Below are 17,757 nucleotides of genomic sequence, written 5' to 3'. Positions count from 1 at the left end.
TGTCAGCTGTCCAAAGTCTGGACCCAAGAATTAGCTGGGGAGCTTTCCATCCTTGCCAAGTCAGACTGCCTTCTATATCGTGAATTAGGTGGTCTTATTAATTTATTTCAATACACCTGGCTATTTCAGTTCTCCCTTTTCTGTGGTTAAGAGGGATTCATCAAACTTTGCATCCATGGGAAATGAAGCTGACTGAGACTTGTGAGATCCAAATTCTGAAGCTGGTTGATGTACTTTACTGATGTACTGTACATTATTACTTCCATGGCTCTAGCAGTGAATATGATGGACATTACAGAAGAATGCAACACACAGTTGCTTAGAGAATAGGGTTGCACCCACCAGGTGGACTGATGTTAGAATGTTTTGCACAGACTCTAGAAGCAAGTTTAGAGAATGACAAATGAGTTCATTTTCAGGGTAAAAATCATGAGAACAAATAAAAACTCCAAGCCTTCAGCTTCACATTCCAAATCAGAGATTTTACATTACAATTTTACTGCATTTTCCTTTTGATAAATTAAATATGATATTGTAAGTGACTAAACAACTGTGTTCAGTAGAAATACTGGAAAAATAGTGAAGATTGTAGCTCATTCTTTATATATTATTCACAGACACAGCATCCTATATATATAATCTTAGATATGCTCTTATGTACCCCAAAGCAGAAATAACTTTAAAAATCAGCAACATTGAAGAAAAAAAAACATATTAGTGCACTTATCACCACAGCAGGAAGAGACAGGAACACCAACAGTGAACGTGTGCCTAAATGGCTCAGCAGAAACATCCTCCTATATCTGATAGCTCCCCATACACAGATCAGTTCAGTGCCCCTTGACATATACATAGTGTTTTCTGAACCACTTAGGATGCTGGCATATGGTCCATTTACCAAGAAAGAAAAAGACAGACTTCTTAAAAGCACTGTCATGACCATTATGACAGAGAAAAAGTTGGCTACTATTACAGGGCCTGAGCCAACATTTCTTTAAATAAATGAAAATACTTTCACTGACTGTGGAGTGTACTTTGGATCTGGTCCACAGTATTTGGAGAGTGTTGCTTATATTCCTGAGCTCATAAAGAGCCAGAGACTAGAGCCCCACCAGCACCTAGAGAAGCAGAAACTGTTCTTTAAAAAAAAGCCTATAAGGAATAATAGGGAGGAAAGCAAAAGGTTCCCTTGGAATTCAAGAGGCTTCTGAAAATGAATGACATGGCTCTTATAGAAATTATAATGAACCTGTGTTATTCAATAAAGTACTGTAGCTGTGTTGCAATGTTCTATTGATCTAATTACTGAGTATGATTTATGAGCATTCTCCAGTAAATGGCATGACAGTTTTCTATAAAATTGTAACAATATAAGACCACATGCAATGTCTCGTTAAATGTTGGACAAGAAGACCTGAGAGACACTTGTGGATACAGCATTGTGCTTACAAGTCCTAGAAAGTGTTTAGTTTACAGTCAACACTAATGAAGAATCTGTTTTCAAACTAGGCTGTAGTGTCCTGCCAGGACCTCACCTCCATCCTAAACAACAGTTCATCTCAGAACAGGAAGTTCCACAGGTTGAGGTCAGTCTGGAGTTTCCTGTCTTCCAATACCCTGACTCCTGGCATTGTTTCCACTCACCCTGCAGGCCTCCAGCACAGAAGCAGGAAGCCCATGATTCCTTGTCTTGATTTCCTCCCTCTGTGACCCCTTTCACACTCCCAAACTCTCTGACAGCCCTAGGTAAGGATGACCTTTTGGAAGTAAAAAAAGGTATGATTATTGGTAAGCTATGGAGAGATCTAAATACACTCCTGGAAATGAAGTACAGATGATGCTGGTTAGGAAGGGTACTGAAGGTGAGGCAGCTGCAGCTTATTCAGGACAGCACTAAGACCAACATGAAATAGTGCAGGAGAAAAAGCCCAAAAAGAGAACATAAATCCATCTGAGGATGGCATTTGGAAACATTTGCATTAACAAGGTTCCTTTCTGGGTACAGAATTTCACATATATCCCAATAATGGATTACCAAACTGATGCAGTTCCTTTTTTCCTCATTTTAACTACTACAGAGCAAACCCTTAGTTATAAAATTCGTAATTTACCAGGTACTTTCACTGCCACCCCAGTATTTCAAATAACTCTTAAATTGCAACCCATGTGTTTCTTTTTCTTTCTTGCAGCTATTAAAATGATGCAAAGCCCTGCTTTCAAAAAGGTGTGCAACTCTTGCTCTAAGCAGCAACATTTTTCAGAACAGTGTTAAGCTCTGCCAAAAGCTCACAACCAAGTTTGAGAAAAAGGCAGCACAGAAGCAAATGACAAGGTACCTAGGACTGTGCAGGCATTAAAACCTGTGAAAAGGTGCTAGCACATCCTGTGCTAGCATAGCACCAATCCTACATGGACATCATGAATTCCTCAGAGTTGTGACTACATGTGGTGTGCTTGCTACATTCTCTCCTCCAGTTTTGCTGTACGGGGTTGTTTCTTCCTGAAGTAAAATGAAGCATAAGCGTGTTTTGGATGAGAAAAGAACAGAGACATGACATCTATAAAATATGACCTACTCAGCATAAGTGTAAAGAAAGCAGTTTCAGATAAAGGTTCTCTAAAATAAAATTTAAACAAACAAATCAATGCTCAGAGGGCAATGGGACAAGAAGAATTGTAAAACTTACTCTAAACATTCATTTTTGAGGTTTCTTTTTATTTAGATTTGAAATTTATGCAAGATTTTGACACAAAGTATACTAAAACAGAACTTAGAACCATTAATTGAGAACTAAAGTGACAGAACAGTTTAGAGAAACAAAAATTCAGCAGTGCTATAGCCAACAAATCTGACTGCCAGTGCGGAGCTCCTTACATCATCCAAGCATCAAATGTTACCAATAAAAGAGTTTAGGTTGCATGGAATATATAACCCAGAATGACTGTATAATAAAAATATATGAGTATTCAGAATTTTATATGGATTTCAAGAAAGCATTTCATATTGTATCAGCAGAACAGGAAAGATAGAGTGGTAAAAAGAGAGACAAATATTATATTGACTTAAATACTAAAGTGTATAAGTAGAAGATGGTACAGTTAAATTACGTATGCTGCTTATTATATTACTTGTTATGGTGTTCGAAGAACAAGCCAAAACTAGTATGCAGGCAAGTTTTTTTTTTCTTGGAAAAATAAACTCCTGCCTTCTCATTCTGAGAAATTAAGTCCTCTCTTTTAGAACTGATGTGTCACCAGCTACTTTAATACCTAAGTGCTTTAAATTCTTTAATGTTTTCATTTCCACATACCTCTGGAAATGATGCTATTCACGTTTAACAGATTATTCAATGTTGTTTTTAAAGACTAATGCGTACTTTTATTGCCTGATTCTGTTTAAGGAAACTGTAGGAGCACAGGTTTCACTGACTGGAAAGAGACAAAATATCCTATCTGCATCACAAACTTTAAAAATAATTTTGGACAGTTCTCATGACAGGGAACTAAATACAGATTACCCTAACCCCAGACTGGTACCTTAACTTCTGAATGATCTTTTTTTTTATATTACAAGATGACATGAAGCCAGCAGACAGAAAAGTGGACAACCAGGCCATATTCTTGAGAAAGAAGTGAAAAACAAAAGCTTTACTGCTAGCTGAGCTCTCCCACTGGTGCTGCTCCACAGAAATAGGCTTTTTTTTTTTTTAACTGAACTTAGTAGTCACAGAAGCATGAGATAACTTCAGCCTTAAAGTGATATGATGATGATAATGAAGAAGAATACCAAAGAGTAAGACAGCAAGTGCTCCATAAGTAAGTTCTGCTAAAAATATATAGAGATCTAACTGTTGCTCACTCCCACAGCCCACATCCTTGCCCATCAAAATAATTGGTTAGTTAATTCTTACCATACTGCATCATATTTGTGGACAACTCTGACAAGACTCAAAAGCAAAGAAGCTTGTTCATTTAATTTGGCTGACTCTTAACTCAAATTATTAATTTTGAACAAACATAACTTATTTAGCAGAATAATTCTTATAGCAAGTACCATCTATATTTATGAGGAAAGAGGTAGGGGGAAGCAAAAATGTAGGATATAAATTTGAATGGTAAAATAGCAATTGAACAAAACAAAATAAAAAGAATAAGTTTTATCCAGTCCTCCAAGGGCTCTTCAGTTGAAAATAAAGAGTGATGGGGAACTGAAGCAGTAAGTACACTCAGAGAAACTGATTAGAGAGAGTTCATCTTAACAGTGATAACTCATGAGAGTTGAGGGAAGGAAACATGATACAGAGTGATATTCAGAGGTAATGTATTGGCTGAATCACCTGCACTTTATTACCTTGGCCTCCAGGACAATATTAAGAGTGGCTCTCTCTGATCTGGAAAGAAACAAGCAAAACCTAACAAAAGAACCTTCTCTACTTGGCTCCCTTGTGCCACTGGTAAGTGATGACAGATGCAAAGGGAGCATGACAGCCCCTGAATAAAGCTGTAATTACTTCCATTTAAAGATGTTACAGCTTCCAAGGCACAGTGCAAACAATTTTGAAATGAGTGACATTGCATACATCTGGCAGAACAAGAGAAACATTAGCCAGAACTAGATTAAGCTCTGAAAATGTCAATTTTCAGACTAAAAAGGGTTAAGACTTTAATGTCAGTGATTTATTCAGATAACACCCGTGAACATTAAAAGGGCATGAGTTATGCTCATAACTTCCCATGTGTCAAGAATGACAAGACTTTCTCAGAGTCTGCTGAATAGAGAAATCTGTCAGAAGCAGATGGGAAATCAAATTTTGCTGAGAAACAGAAGATTCTGATCTCCTCAACAGAACCTACAAATTACTGTATGAGCCATAGCAGAGTAAGAAAGACTATGGACAGAACCTTAGGAGAAAAAATTAAAAATATCAACATGTGCATCTGAACTGCAAATAGCTGGTTTGTGTCCCTCATCATCTGTGCTCTGTGGCTTTGTATACACCTAAGTCTATGAAGCTTGATGCCTGTCACTAACATAAACTCCTTCTGCAAGCCAGGGTTATGCAGTGATGGGGGATGGCACAGTGCAGAGGGTTACACAGCATAGGTCATGATGAACCTCAAATATTAAAAATAAAACAAAACATAGGAACAAAAAATATTGAACTGGTGCAATTTGTTCACTCACTTGTGAACAACCTATGCTCAGCATGACTGCCTTTTTGTACCTCCACCTCTGAAATAAACAAAGAATCCTCAGGGAAAAACAACTCCCTAAGACCGCTCTGTCAAAGGTAAGGTAACTAACACCCAGCAAAAGCTCTGTGTGCACCCACTCACATGAAACTTACCTAGCCCAGGATACAATCACCTCTTGAGTATTACAGATTCTGAGGGCTACGTGCCATAACCACTACTAGGTACTCTCACACCTCTGGACTGGGCTACACAGAACAATGTTCAACTTCTCCTAGGACTTTCTGTCTGTAATAGAACAATAAGAAGCAAAGGTTTGGGAAAATACAACTGAGTAATTGCCTAGCTACAAAATACTGCCTGTATGAAAAATACAGCAACTGAAATTTCTTAACATCTCCTTTTATGGATATTGATTTTTACTGCTCACTGGTTTGCTAAAGTTTACCTCTACTGGCTTAAAAATGAGCTGTTTAAACAAAACACCAACCACGCAATAATCTACTCAGAGAGACTGCTTTACTCCCATGGACACAACTTTTGCAATTACAAGTTAGTTGGTGTGGGTTCCCTGTGTCAAGTGCTGAGCCTTTTTCTTGCGGGAAGTCAAAGCTTAGCTGTGTATGGACTTAAAAAGTTACAGTTGATATGGTAGAAGCTCACCATTTAGAAATAACACTCTTGCTCATAGAAGAAAAAAAAAAAAAACATATTTTTTTTTCACTCCTTACATGGGATGTTCCAGGTCAAGTGGACTTTTCCTGCAATTGCAAGCACCTGAACTAAGAGCATTTCTCTTTCCACCACTCTCAGAGCCCAGAAGCTTCCCAAAAACTGGATAGGAGAGCATCCAATGTTACAAATAAATGTGGGGAGGAGATGTGGACTGGAGGAATTGTGACTTGGACTATGCCAAAGAGATCTGGTCACTGGCTGAATAAGGCTGAAAGATTTAGAGGAAAGGACATAGATTTTGTGCATTTCAGGCCAAGGGTGTTTTGAGAGGTAACTGAGATCACCTATACAAGACAAGTGGGAAATGGGAGTCAGTGCTGCAGGGGGGATGTACTAAATAAGACCCCAGGTGCAAGACCAGACCTGAATAAGCCAATTAACTGGATGAAGAGCAGGGTCTACAGGAAGAAAAAGCAAATTCTGCAGGTCATGCCAAAGAAAAGAATCTGGGAAAAGGCAGAGGAGGAGGTCAGGAGTGGATGTAGACAACCCAAGAAGATGACTAGGTAAATTTTCTGACCAAAAGGATGGATACAGGTGGAGTTCCAGAATCTGCCAGGAAAGGTAACAAAACTGGAAGACAAGGAAGATGAGACTGGGTATAGAGTCTGAAGGAGGCTGAAGGAGGATCTTTGTCCATTAAAGCACACTTCAATGCATGGCAGGGAGATGGTGAGTTCAAGCCTCTTCTTTCCTGCAACCAGCCACTGCCTGTGCATGGCTTACCCACAGAATGTGCCAGTCAGCAGGGGTTTTGGCCAGTGTTACCTCTAGTGATGAGTTGGGTCACTAGTGAGCAGATTATGTTTTTTTCACAGATATTTTGTCATAATTTCTAGAAGCTAAATACACCACACAGTTAGTAGAATGATAAAATTTAAAAGAAAATGCTCAATATTACAGAAAATCCTCAAATAAAATTTTCTTCTGCTGAACACAGTAACAGGCAAACTGCCCCCAAATACATATCCCCACCCTCATTTTATAGGGCTGGTTTTAATTTGCACTTTTGGAACAGCAACAGAAGCAAAAGGTTTTCCAGAATACAGGTAATTTAATACTATCTTTTCCTTTAGGAGCATAAGGGGCACCACTGAAGCTCTTAACAAAAATATTCTTCAATTTCTACTGTGCCCAAAATTGTTCAGGCACATAGACTACATGATCACTGTAGGTCCCTTCCAACTTAAGTACTCAAGTCTAGTCTATTTATCTTTTGCAAGGCCAACTTAACTGGAAAAGACAAAGCACAAAGCTTTAGACACAGTAGCCCTTTTATCACAGCTACAGCAGCTCTATTATTACCATGAAAACACAAAGTATAAAGCAAAAATCTCAGTTCAGACTATGAAAAGTTCAAGGCAAAGAAAGGTAATGCAGACAGTATCCAATAACATGTTTGGCCAGAACAAACCCTTTACTGTCTATTTTCATCTACTGGTATGAATTTTTTTGGGTTGTTTTCCTTACTGAAGTGAGGTAGTTGCCATTACAAGACTTTCAGAACTACTCACGTTTTTTGTGTTCATCTGTTTTTTCTTCCCACATAATTTCTTAGGTAGCACATAATCCTTTCCACCCCCTGGAGCTCCTGGTGTGATATTATCACATAGATGCTGTGCATTGATTCTGGACTGCTGGGAATTACTGGCTGGCACAGTGGGTAACAGGAAAGTATTAACTGTTGCAGATAGAGTAATTTCTTCTGTACGTAGAATGGGTCCCTTCAGTTAAAACTAAATATTCTATGCATTTCTTCTTTATATTTTTCCAATTTCCAGGACATTTTAAGTGGATCCTTGTAATTTGTCTTTATGCAACATTACCAAATAACTACTATAGAGGTTGTGCTGCTCTGTATTTATATGCCTGATCCTTAGCTCAAAGCTCTGATTTTCAGCCTTCAGACAGATTCAGAATTGATTAGTGCTATGTAACATCTTCCAAGTTCCACCTACATATAAGAAATGTCAGACAAGCTAGGCAGCATTAGGATGAATAAAGTGCAGTAATCCAGGCTGCAAGAGGAAGAATTTGCAACATCACAATCAGCACACGTTGTAAAGCCCGTGTGTTTGCTAGTTTACAAACAGTGCAGATGGCAACACAGGGTCTAACTCTGGCAAACATTTATGAGATTAGATTTTTTTTCCCATAAACTTTGTTAAGCTCTCCTCCTCATAGACATAAAGCTAGCAGAGGCTCTGGGAGAGTGTACAAACCAAGTCTTACAGGTAATGAGAAATAAGTAGCTTTAAGGTATAACTTAATGCTGTTCTTAGTAGACCCCTCCTTATTACCAAATTATATCTCAAATGTTTGTGGTGCTTCCCAAGGGATTGTCATCATTCTGAAGAGAGGAAGTAATCTGAACGTACTAATGGTGTACATAGGCCATGCAATCTTAATGGTATTTGCAGTAAGACATTGGGACTGTCAATCACAAATATTCCATTGCAAAAAAACAAAATAGTTACAATAAATTGAATTTCCATTATCTGTATAATAAAGCCTCCTTATTAAGTGCATCTCATTAGTGACTGAAATATTTTACTAGTGACTACAAATACTATAATGGGAAGCTTTTAAATCAATTGCTTTTTCTTTTAAGTTGCTTGAATGTGATTAAGAATCTGAACTCTAGAAGATGCTCTGACCTTTTTGGAGCTTAACTGAGAAGCAATTTGAAGTAAAAGTTACTCAGATTTAAATTCAGTAATGATGAGGCAATGCATATTGTAGAAAGGACAAATGTAGAAAGCATCAAGGGGATGGTGCTAAGAAAAATTATGGTTAATAACAGGAGAATCTGAGCTAAAATGAAGGAAAATATAGCAAAAATTGTAAATACCAGGAATACCTTTCATAATGAGTTCACAATAAGATATAGCTAAACAGGTTGAAATGTCTTTTCTGGTACATAAGAAGAGGAACAATAGCCTGTTATAAGGGGAGTTATAATGTCTCATTTCATCATTTCTCAAAACTGATAAGGCACATGCAGAACAAAATTGAAGGTATTTAAGTAAGACAGTGATGCTGTATATTAGGAATCGGAGGAAAAGATTTCTAAGCTGATGCAAGGCACAGACTGTTAAGATTAGATGAGTGGGTTAAAATGATTTTAAATTGTTTCTTCTTCATTCCCCCTATTCTTTTTTACTGTCTTCCCCTCTCCACCCTCCCCCACTTCCCAGAACTACCAAGCATCTCTTAGCAAGTATAAAGCCCCTAAACTTCTGATATATACCTCACACAACTTTATATATCTAAATTTGACAATTAGATGAGGGATGTGAGGAAGAAACACAAAATAACCCTGCAGAGTGCAGTTTCATGATACAGCTAAATTATCCTAATGGCATCCTCTGCCAGTTTAGCTACCAGAACTGTCACACCACTCAGTCATATGTCATACCCATATTTGGGTCAGAGCCACTGCTAGTCAGGAGGATGGAGGAAGGACAAAACTCTTTGCACCAACAGTTAGAGGATTAATGTAGTTATAATGTAAAATGCAGTGGTTTTTTTTTTTTAAGTTTGAACTCCTCTTTGTGAGCAGCTCTGTGTTCTGTCACTTCTCATGGACATATTAGCATTACTACTAACATGAGTGGGGGAACCAGGAAGGGATGTGGGGAGAAAAGGAAAGAACAATCTTTGACTTGGATGCTTCTGTTGCTGTAGAACTGTGTTAAATTCAAGAGGTTCCAAAGTCAGACATGGAGCAGGGAGTCCTTTCATTTAGCAGATTCTTGCAAAATGTCATTCAGAAAAGCAGATAGACACATAACAGCTATACCAGGGCCACCACATGTGATCAGGTTGTTGCTCCATTTGGCCTTTGGATTTCAAAGAGTTAACAGAGGATTAGCAGAGTTTTCAAAGACAAATAGTCCTTAATAGACTGACTAGTAACTGGAAATATTATATGTATATATATGTTGTATATGCATAGGAAAATTCCTGCTCCTTCAATGAGCATTTCCCTCGTTCAATGAAGAGCTTCAAGCTTAAGTTGTTTTCTTAGCTTGCATAACAGCAAAAATTATTTATGATGCTAATGTTATCAAATGCATCTACTGGCTGACCTCCCAGGGCTCTGATTTTCATGACACAGTGACTATGCATTAGTCAAAAAAGTAATTATTTTCTTAGTTTTATTACTGCTTTTTGATTTTATTTTCTGTCTGGTTTTTTCTCCATGTCCCTAAGGAGGTTGGTATGTTGTCATTAGGTTCGTCACACTTCAAGAAAATGGAAGAAAAAATATACAAACACAGACATTATCGTGTAATAAAATAAAGGAAGAACACTATCACACTACATTTAGGCAAATACAGCTTTCCCATGTTTCAATCAATTTTAATACCAGGGCAGCTTTGGTTTTAATTCATTATGGACTTCTTCAGGACTTACCGTGCCATAGCTTGAGTGCACAAACTTAGAAAGGTCTCCATGAATCTACCCCAAAAAACCCAGTAGATATTTCAAATCCCATTGAAATAGCTCTTCGATGAAAACAATGATATGTCAATTTATCAATATCTTTCACTGATATATTCCCTCCCACATCCTGTATCTTCAGTTGATGCTATATCCATAATATGCTTATGGAATCAAGCTATCTCATATGCATGCATACACTCATCTTTTCTTCTTTGCTGAATCACCTGAGAATTGCAATTCTTCTGCTCAATAAACATCCTCATAGATCTGTATAGGTTAAGAGACTCTGGACAAATCAACTATTGGGGTCCCAGACATAATAAACAAAGCAGAATAAGTCTTAGCTCTGCCAGATTAAACAGAACTCATCCAAGAAAAAAATCATTTAGTCATCACAGACACATAGCATATTTCAATTTTACTCAACAGAATTTGCATCCTCCTCATTTCAGTTGGTGCAGGAAAAATAAATTATTTGATGGAGCAGATCCAAGTGTATCTGTACCCACTGTTCTTTAATTTGAGGCAATTTTTATACAATAAGAACTCCAGTCACACTTTATTCCAATTCTGCTATATTAAGTAATGGATTTATTTCAGCTTGGTTTAAGCAAGAACATTACGCTACTATTGGCAAAGCCTTTCTCAAAAGCAGAATTTTTATCAGCCTAGGATGCCTCCTGCAGATGAATTAGGAGCATCGGCTTTTATCAATAATCTCAATTTCTCCTCCTTTTTGTTTTAAGATTGAAAGCAATAGCAACCATGCTTTGAAGCTCTTCATTCAATAACTTAGAGCAATAGCTGGGATTAACAGCTTCCACAATATTTTGTCTTTCCTATTTCCTGACTTCAGAAACAGATAACAACGGATGTTATTTTCTTCATCACAAGTGAAATGCACAGTAAGAAGCCACTTTGCATTGTGCTCAGAGCAGAAAAACTGCCAAGAGGGAGCAAATCGGACATGGGTCATCTTCTGACTTAATGGAACAGGACAGAACGGACAGAGCCAAAGTACAGAGTTCTGCTGGAGTCAGGCACCTCCAGAGCATGCTGAAACCTGTTGTAAACAGGTTCAGGCTTTTAGGGCTTTTTGCCCTCTGTCTCCAAGTATCTTCAGTAGTGCAGCTACACCTCAGTGTGCTCTAAATAGCTTTGTATTACTTTATGTAAATCAGAATCATTTTAGAAAGACTGGAGTGTATTAGAGACTTATGGCTCAGCCAGCTTCTTCACCTATTGAGCTAGGCTGAAAACTTCACAATGTAAATATCACATCTGTTTAAATTTTGGCAAGCTATTTAGGTGTTGCAGAACCAGGTGAAACTGGGTGTCAATGCAGAAATTCTTTTACAAGGGCTTCCAGAGATCAATTCCAAGCTCAATAGTAGAATCAGCAAATAATGTTGTTATAGGCCATTCTGTAGAAAAAGTGTGAACGCACAATTTATGTTCTGCTATTTAAGAGCACAGAATTGTTACTTACATGTCAAGTCACTTGTTCTAACATCAGTCCAAGGATCCAGCTGTGAAAATGAGGAGTTTCGCATCACTTGCCTTGCCTCTCACACACATGCTGTGGCTTTTCATTACACAAAAATGCCTTATGACCAAGAGACCCAAAACTTGGTATTAGAAATGTATTTCTTATGGTAATTCAGATCACTCAGGACAAAAAAGACTTCTTTCTGCAAACCATCTACACTGAAGCTGCTAGATGGAAGCTATAGCCTTGTAAACAAAGTAAATTAAATTAATTTGGATTTTAGCAGACATTTGGAAGCAGATACAATTAAAATGAACCAAAATTCTTATGGTAAAATTATTTCCATCAAAAATATAGTTCATGAAATGTGTCAACATCTCAGTTTTTAGAAGTTTCTGTGAAAAATCTATGACAATGCCGTTGGAGATCTTGTACGTTTCCAGCTAGCCTGTATAATTCCCTTAAAAAAGAAAAATCTCCCAAATCTCCTACTCGGTGAGCTTCACCTTGTTGCCTGTCTTTCAATCAAGGTTCATAGGGCTCTCAGCTCTGAAAACATAAGTGAAGCACGAGGCTTCTGATTCTTTTAGCCTCATCGTTCCCTTACGACATTTTCTGCCAGAAGTGATACCTGTAAGTAGGTTCATTTATGTTTTGACAAAAATAAATAAAATAAAAACATTCCCCACACTCAGCTGGGCTAATGAACCTATGTCTGCACCAGCATATATAGAGACTCTCTAAGTAATTCCAAAATTACAGATATCCAGGATTTCCTGGATAACCTGGTGAAGACCACCATAACTAAAGTGCTGAATGAGACAATATCCCTTACTAAAAAGCAGAAATGAAAATAAATGAACCAACAAACAAACACCAGATAAATTTAGTCTGACCACCAACAGACTCAACTGAACTTATACCTGGCCATAAATAGACAAAAGGGAAAATCTTCCTATTTTACTTACCAATTCAAATACTTATTCCAAAATGAAAAAGTTTCAGAGAAATCTGACCAGCTCTGACAAGAGATGGATCATGACAGACTACTATGCCTGTAGTTGGAGAGATGAATACTTCATTCCTGTCTGGACAAAGGCTGCTCTAGTTTTTGCTCAGATATAAATGATTATCCTTAAACTAAACTTGAAACCCACTACAACTGCTCCCCATAGTTGCATTCATTCACCATATTCCTTGCATTCATTTCATGACGTTTCTTGACACACTGGGATAAACCAAACCTCAGCCAAACTTAAATTCACATAAATCCATTTCTGTTCTTCCTAGCAGTGATTCTACCTGCATTATTTACTTGATAATTATTGATCTAGATGCTAGAGGCAGTTTGAGTTTTTTCCTTCCTTCCTAAGCACATGCTGGTTTTGGCCTGGTTACAGAAGCCATTAAATCTCCAGAAAGATTTAACTTTTCCAGCATCCTTTGCTGGAAAAGGTAGAATCTGTTTTTGAGTGGTTTTTTTTTGTTTATTTTGTTTGTTTGTTTGTTTTGGTTTTTTGTTTGGTTTGTTTTTTTTTATTTTTGTTTTTTTTTAATCTTGTACTTAACAGCTGATCACGCAGTTAATTGGAGATCCAATTAATTTCTAGAGGTGTTAGCCTCAAGTCTGTATATCTTTAAAAAAAGTCTTTAAATATATACTTAAACAATATTATAAATCTCATAAGTGTAGAACATTAGAAATTTGAAAGATTATGGAATATGGCACATAGAGAACATCTCACATGCAAAGGTACCAGCAGTTCAAAAACATTCTTTTAAAAGAACATAAGATAACTTCATGGCGAGTGAATGCCACCATGTCACTGTACACACCGGTCAGCCAAGGCACATGTACATGAATCACCCTGCCTAAGGCTACTCAGGAGGTGAATGGGAATGGGAAAGGGAGAGACAAACACCAATCTTGGTTCTGTTTGGTGTTCTGGCCACCTGCAACACACCTGTCCTGAGGAACAGGAGGCAGGTTAATGGCTTCAGCAATGACAGTAGCCACGGCTTTCCTTTGGGAAAAGCACCCATTGTACTGATATCTTGGATTCCAGAGTCTTTAGAAAAATAACTAGGTTATTATTCACCAGCTATGAAGTAAGACACTCCCTGCTTGTAGTTTCTTCTGCAGTGATAGCAGAGAGGTCAGCCATTAAACATGGCAGTGTGACAATCATAAAACACTACTCAAAAAGCCATTAAATGTTCAGAATAAATTTGCCATTTTTATTCATATAAATGAATTTTGGCAAGAAAAGCTCCATATTTACATCTAAAAAAGCTTCAAAAATCCCTTTGCAAAGAGGGTAAATCTTGCTACCTGTTCCCAAAAAGGATGAGGAAACAATGGAAGAGATTGTAAATTTTAACCTCTCCATTTTAAGACAGTTTTTGGCACTTGATTGATGGCCACAGAACTCAGGAGGTACTGTTTGAGAGCCTGCTGACTAAAAGCTTACATCACCTTCAACTTGGATGTGAAAAGCAGGGAGTGTGACAACCCTCTAGATGCACGAACAAAAGGAGAGGAAAAAAATATAGTCATAGAAAATAACAATATTTGACTACTAAATGGCATTGACTTCTCATTATTAATTACCAGGATTTCTTGACAAATGGAAAACACAGCTTCCCTGTGCTAGGTACTGTACTTAGAGTGAGGGTGCACCAGCAGCCTGTATATATGTAACATCAGATAGAAGAAATAAAGAAGAATTAAAGCACAAGGATTAAGATACTGATTCTTCACTCTTAAGTTGAAGCATATTGCTAATCTTCCTAAACTAGGAAGCTAGGAACCTGCACTTTCTCTACATGAATGATGAAAGTGAGAGAAGATGAAGCAGTCCCTGTGTTCTTCCCTGCTTGTTGCTCACTAGGGTCCTGGCTGATGCAGTTTGATGCTTGCACCTGTGATGCCAAGCCACAGCAATTTTCTCTTGTTTTTTGGTAAGTCAGTTCCCAAAGCTGAGGTGGAAATTCAGATTAGAGCTCCTCAGTCACAAAGTCTGTCTTCACAGGCAGTCTTCTAGTACTGTGAAATAGTACTGGTGTAGTTTCATAAATGAATACCTAACCCAGAAAAAGAATACTTTTCTTTAAATCAGTTTGAGGCAAAACAATGTCCACATGATAATTACAGGGTGTTTGATTCATATTGCAACCTGAACTGACAATAATTGTCCAGTATAGCTGAGTTATGATCTATGGCCTTATCCATAGGAAAATACTACTTTTTAAGAGAAGTATAGCAGTGGTATCATATATTGAAATATACCTCCACAGTAAAGCTAAGGACTCACTGATTCAGATGCTAACAAAGTCCAGGCAATTTCCAACTGCTTCAATTTCTTTCACTGCTAGCAGAATGAATCCCTTTGAAAAGAAAAGAAACACCTACACTCTGTTGTAACCACCCAAATCTGAACAGACACACAGAGAACAGATGTTACAGCAGAAAATCCCTCATAATGCTGCCTTTGAACAGGACCCAACCCAGTGGGTCTAGATTTAGACGTTTCTGCCCACCAGAGTAAAGTAAGAGTTTGTATTCCAACATGTATAGTGATGAAAACCTATTGTAAAACTGCACCTGGGCTAAATTTTACTACAAATTCACATTGTATATGTTGAATATATCATGCACTGTCCAAAATCTGAAGAGACAGGAATATTATTCAAACACCAGGGCTCAGAAACACTGGCACTTTCAGAACATGAGAACCACTTAATCACCACCTGTCCTCTTAAGCAGCTGTACCCAAGGCCTGGGACCTTTGCTTGTGCTGCCATTTAGTCTTGTGCTGCCAGCAACTGGGACAGCCCATAACTTGCCATCCAAATCACTGGCTGATTTCAGCCTCACCCTTGCTCCAAGAGCCCTGCCCATCCCTAAATACTACAGAAAGGGAACAGAAGCTCAACACAAGCTCCTCAAAACTGGTAAATACCATTTAGAGCCATCAAAAATCTCACTTCAGCCTCTGTCTGGAGAAAGAGCCATCCCACCTGTGAACCATCCAAGGCACAGGGTGATGGAGAGGTCAGAAAACCAATCTCTTGCCCATGAATAACCTGGTAGGATATTAATCTGTCTGTCAGAAGCACAAGTGATGTCACTACTGTTCTAGCATGCAAGAAGGAGTTATTTGTCATTGCCTCTGTTTTGGTCAGAACATGAGATTTAAGCAGGAAGAAAAGACCCAAAACCACAAAGCACACAATCTCAGTGTTCCCCTACAAAATTCTCACAGGGCTGAGATTAAATAATCAAATAGCTAATCACTGTTCCAGCCCATGGCTCCAATCTAAGAAGCACATTGACTACTTGTCAGCAATGACAACAGACATTTGGGAAGCCAGGGGACCCTCCAAGCAGAGAGAGTTCTGTGGGGACATGCAAGGGCATATTCTCTAACTTAAGGAAAAGTGGGAACTTCAATTCCCCCGCAAAACTGGATGGAAGATCTCAGTTTGCCAAGAGTTTTAAGGGAAGTTAAAAATTAGTTTAAAAATCATTACCTAAACATGTAAACATCCAGGGCAAAGATTGTATTATTCATAGTACTTTAGATGTTAACTATTCAAGATTTCACTTAATATATTTTTCCAACAGTGAGATAATGGAATAATACCAAAACACAGTGTATGTTTATGATCTTTTAAGACTGTAATTTGTTTTGATTACATCAAACAGCATCTGCTCTGCTTTCTCTTTACTCAAAGCACCAAGAATGTACCTAATAATAATATCACTGTATTTTTAAATTTGTCTTTCTGCACATTCATCAGAATGAAATTCTTCCAAAACAAACTTGAAAATATAAAACAAAACATAAGGAGAAAACTCAAAATCTGTAAAAAATATTGCACATTTGCATTTGTTTCACATTTTTGAGAAAGAAGTACCTCTGCTACACCTCAGACTCTGACTCATCTGTAGAGAAGTTGTAATCTTATGTTTATGCCATGCACTTGAGTAGTGATGCATTGGCTATGATCACTGTGGTGTACAATTTTTAATTTCCTAGTGGCAACATTTTTTATTGTGACTGGAGGGTTGTTTGTAGTTGTAATTTTGAGATGCATTTTTGTTGTTGTTCTTCTGGTCTTTTATTAACATACTGCCAGAGAGCACTCTATGACGGCCCATGCTGGGTTAGTGATAATGTTGTCTGCACTGGCAGGTCTACCGTGGCAGATTATGGGCATAAAATGGGCAGGGGGCAATCAACTTGTCAGAATATTTACAAATTTCAAATTGCTGTCGACACCCGTAATGACTTGTACAGTGAAAAATATTGCTATGTCACTATATCTGCTCTGCATGAAGAATGGTAATAGTTGGAGAAGATGGGCTGGGAGGGAGACAGCCCTCATTAAAAATAAAGAGCTGTGATTGACATGAAAATTTGCCTATGAAGCCAAAAGAAAGGTAAACACATTTAGATTTAAGTGGCTTTATTGAGGGACATACTGAACCAAGAGACTTTGCTAGCTTTACATAGACTCAGCTGCAGAAACATGTATCAGTCTTACACAACACCTAACAGAAAGCCACTGATTGTCCAATTCCTCCATCCCATATCAGTTTTCTGGGATACCTCACCTTTCATTGCTATCCTCTCAGAACTAAGGTGAGGGAGGGAAATAATTCAGTCATGGTAAAAGGTAGTAAGTAAGAAGAGAAGTCAAAAAAAACATATAATTTTACCTGCTTTGAAAAAACTGAATTACACTTTATCTGGATTACACTTATCCACACTCATTTTCTGAGTGGAAACAACTGCTGAGAGACCCATCAGCATCGCTGCTAACAACTTCCTCACCCAACCCTTCTGCCTCTTCAGAGTTTTCAATCTTATTCCTGCCAGAAGCCA

The sequence above is a fragment of the Vidua macroura genome, chromosome 3, assembly GCF_024509145.1.
Source record: "Vidua macroura isolate BioBank_ID:100142 chromosome 3, ASM2450914v1, whole genome shotgun sequence".
Classification (NCBI taxonomy): Eukaryota; Metazoa; Chordata; class Aves; order Passeriformes; family Viduidae; genus Vidua; species Vidua macroura.
Note: the sequence above shows the minus strand (reverse complement) of the source record.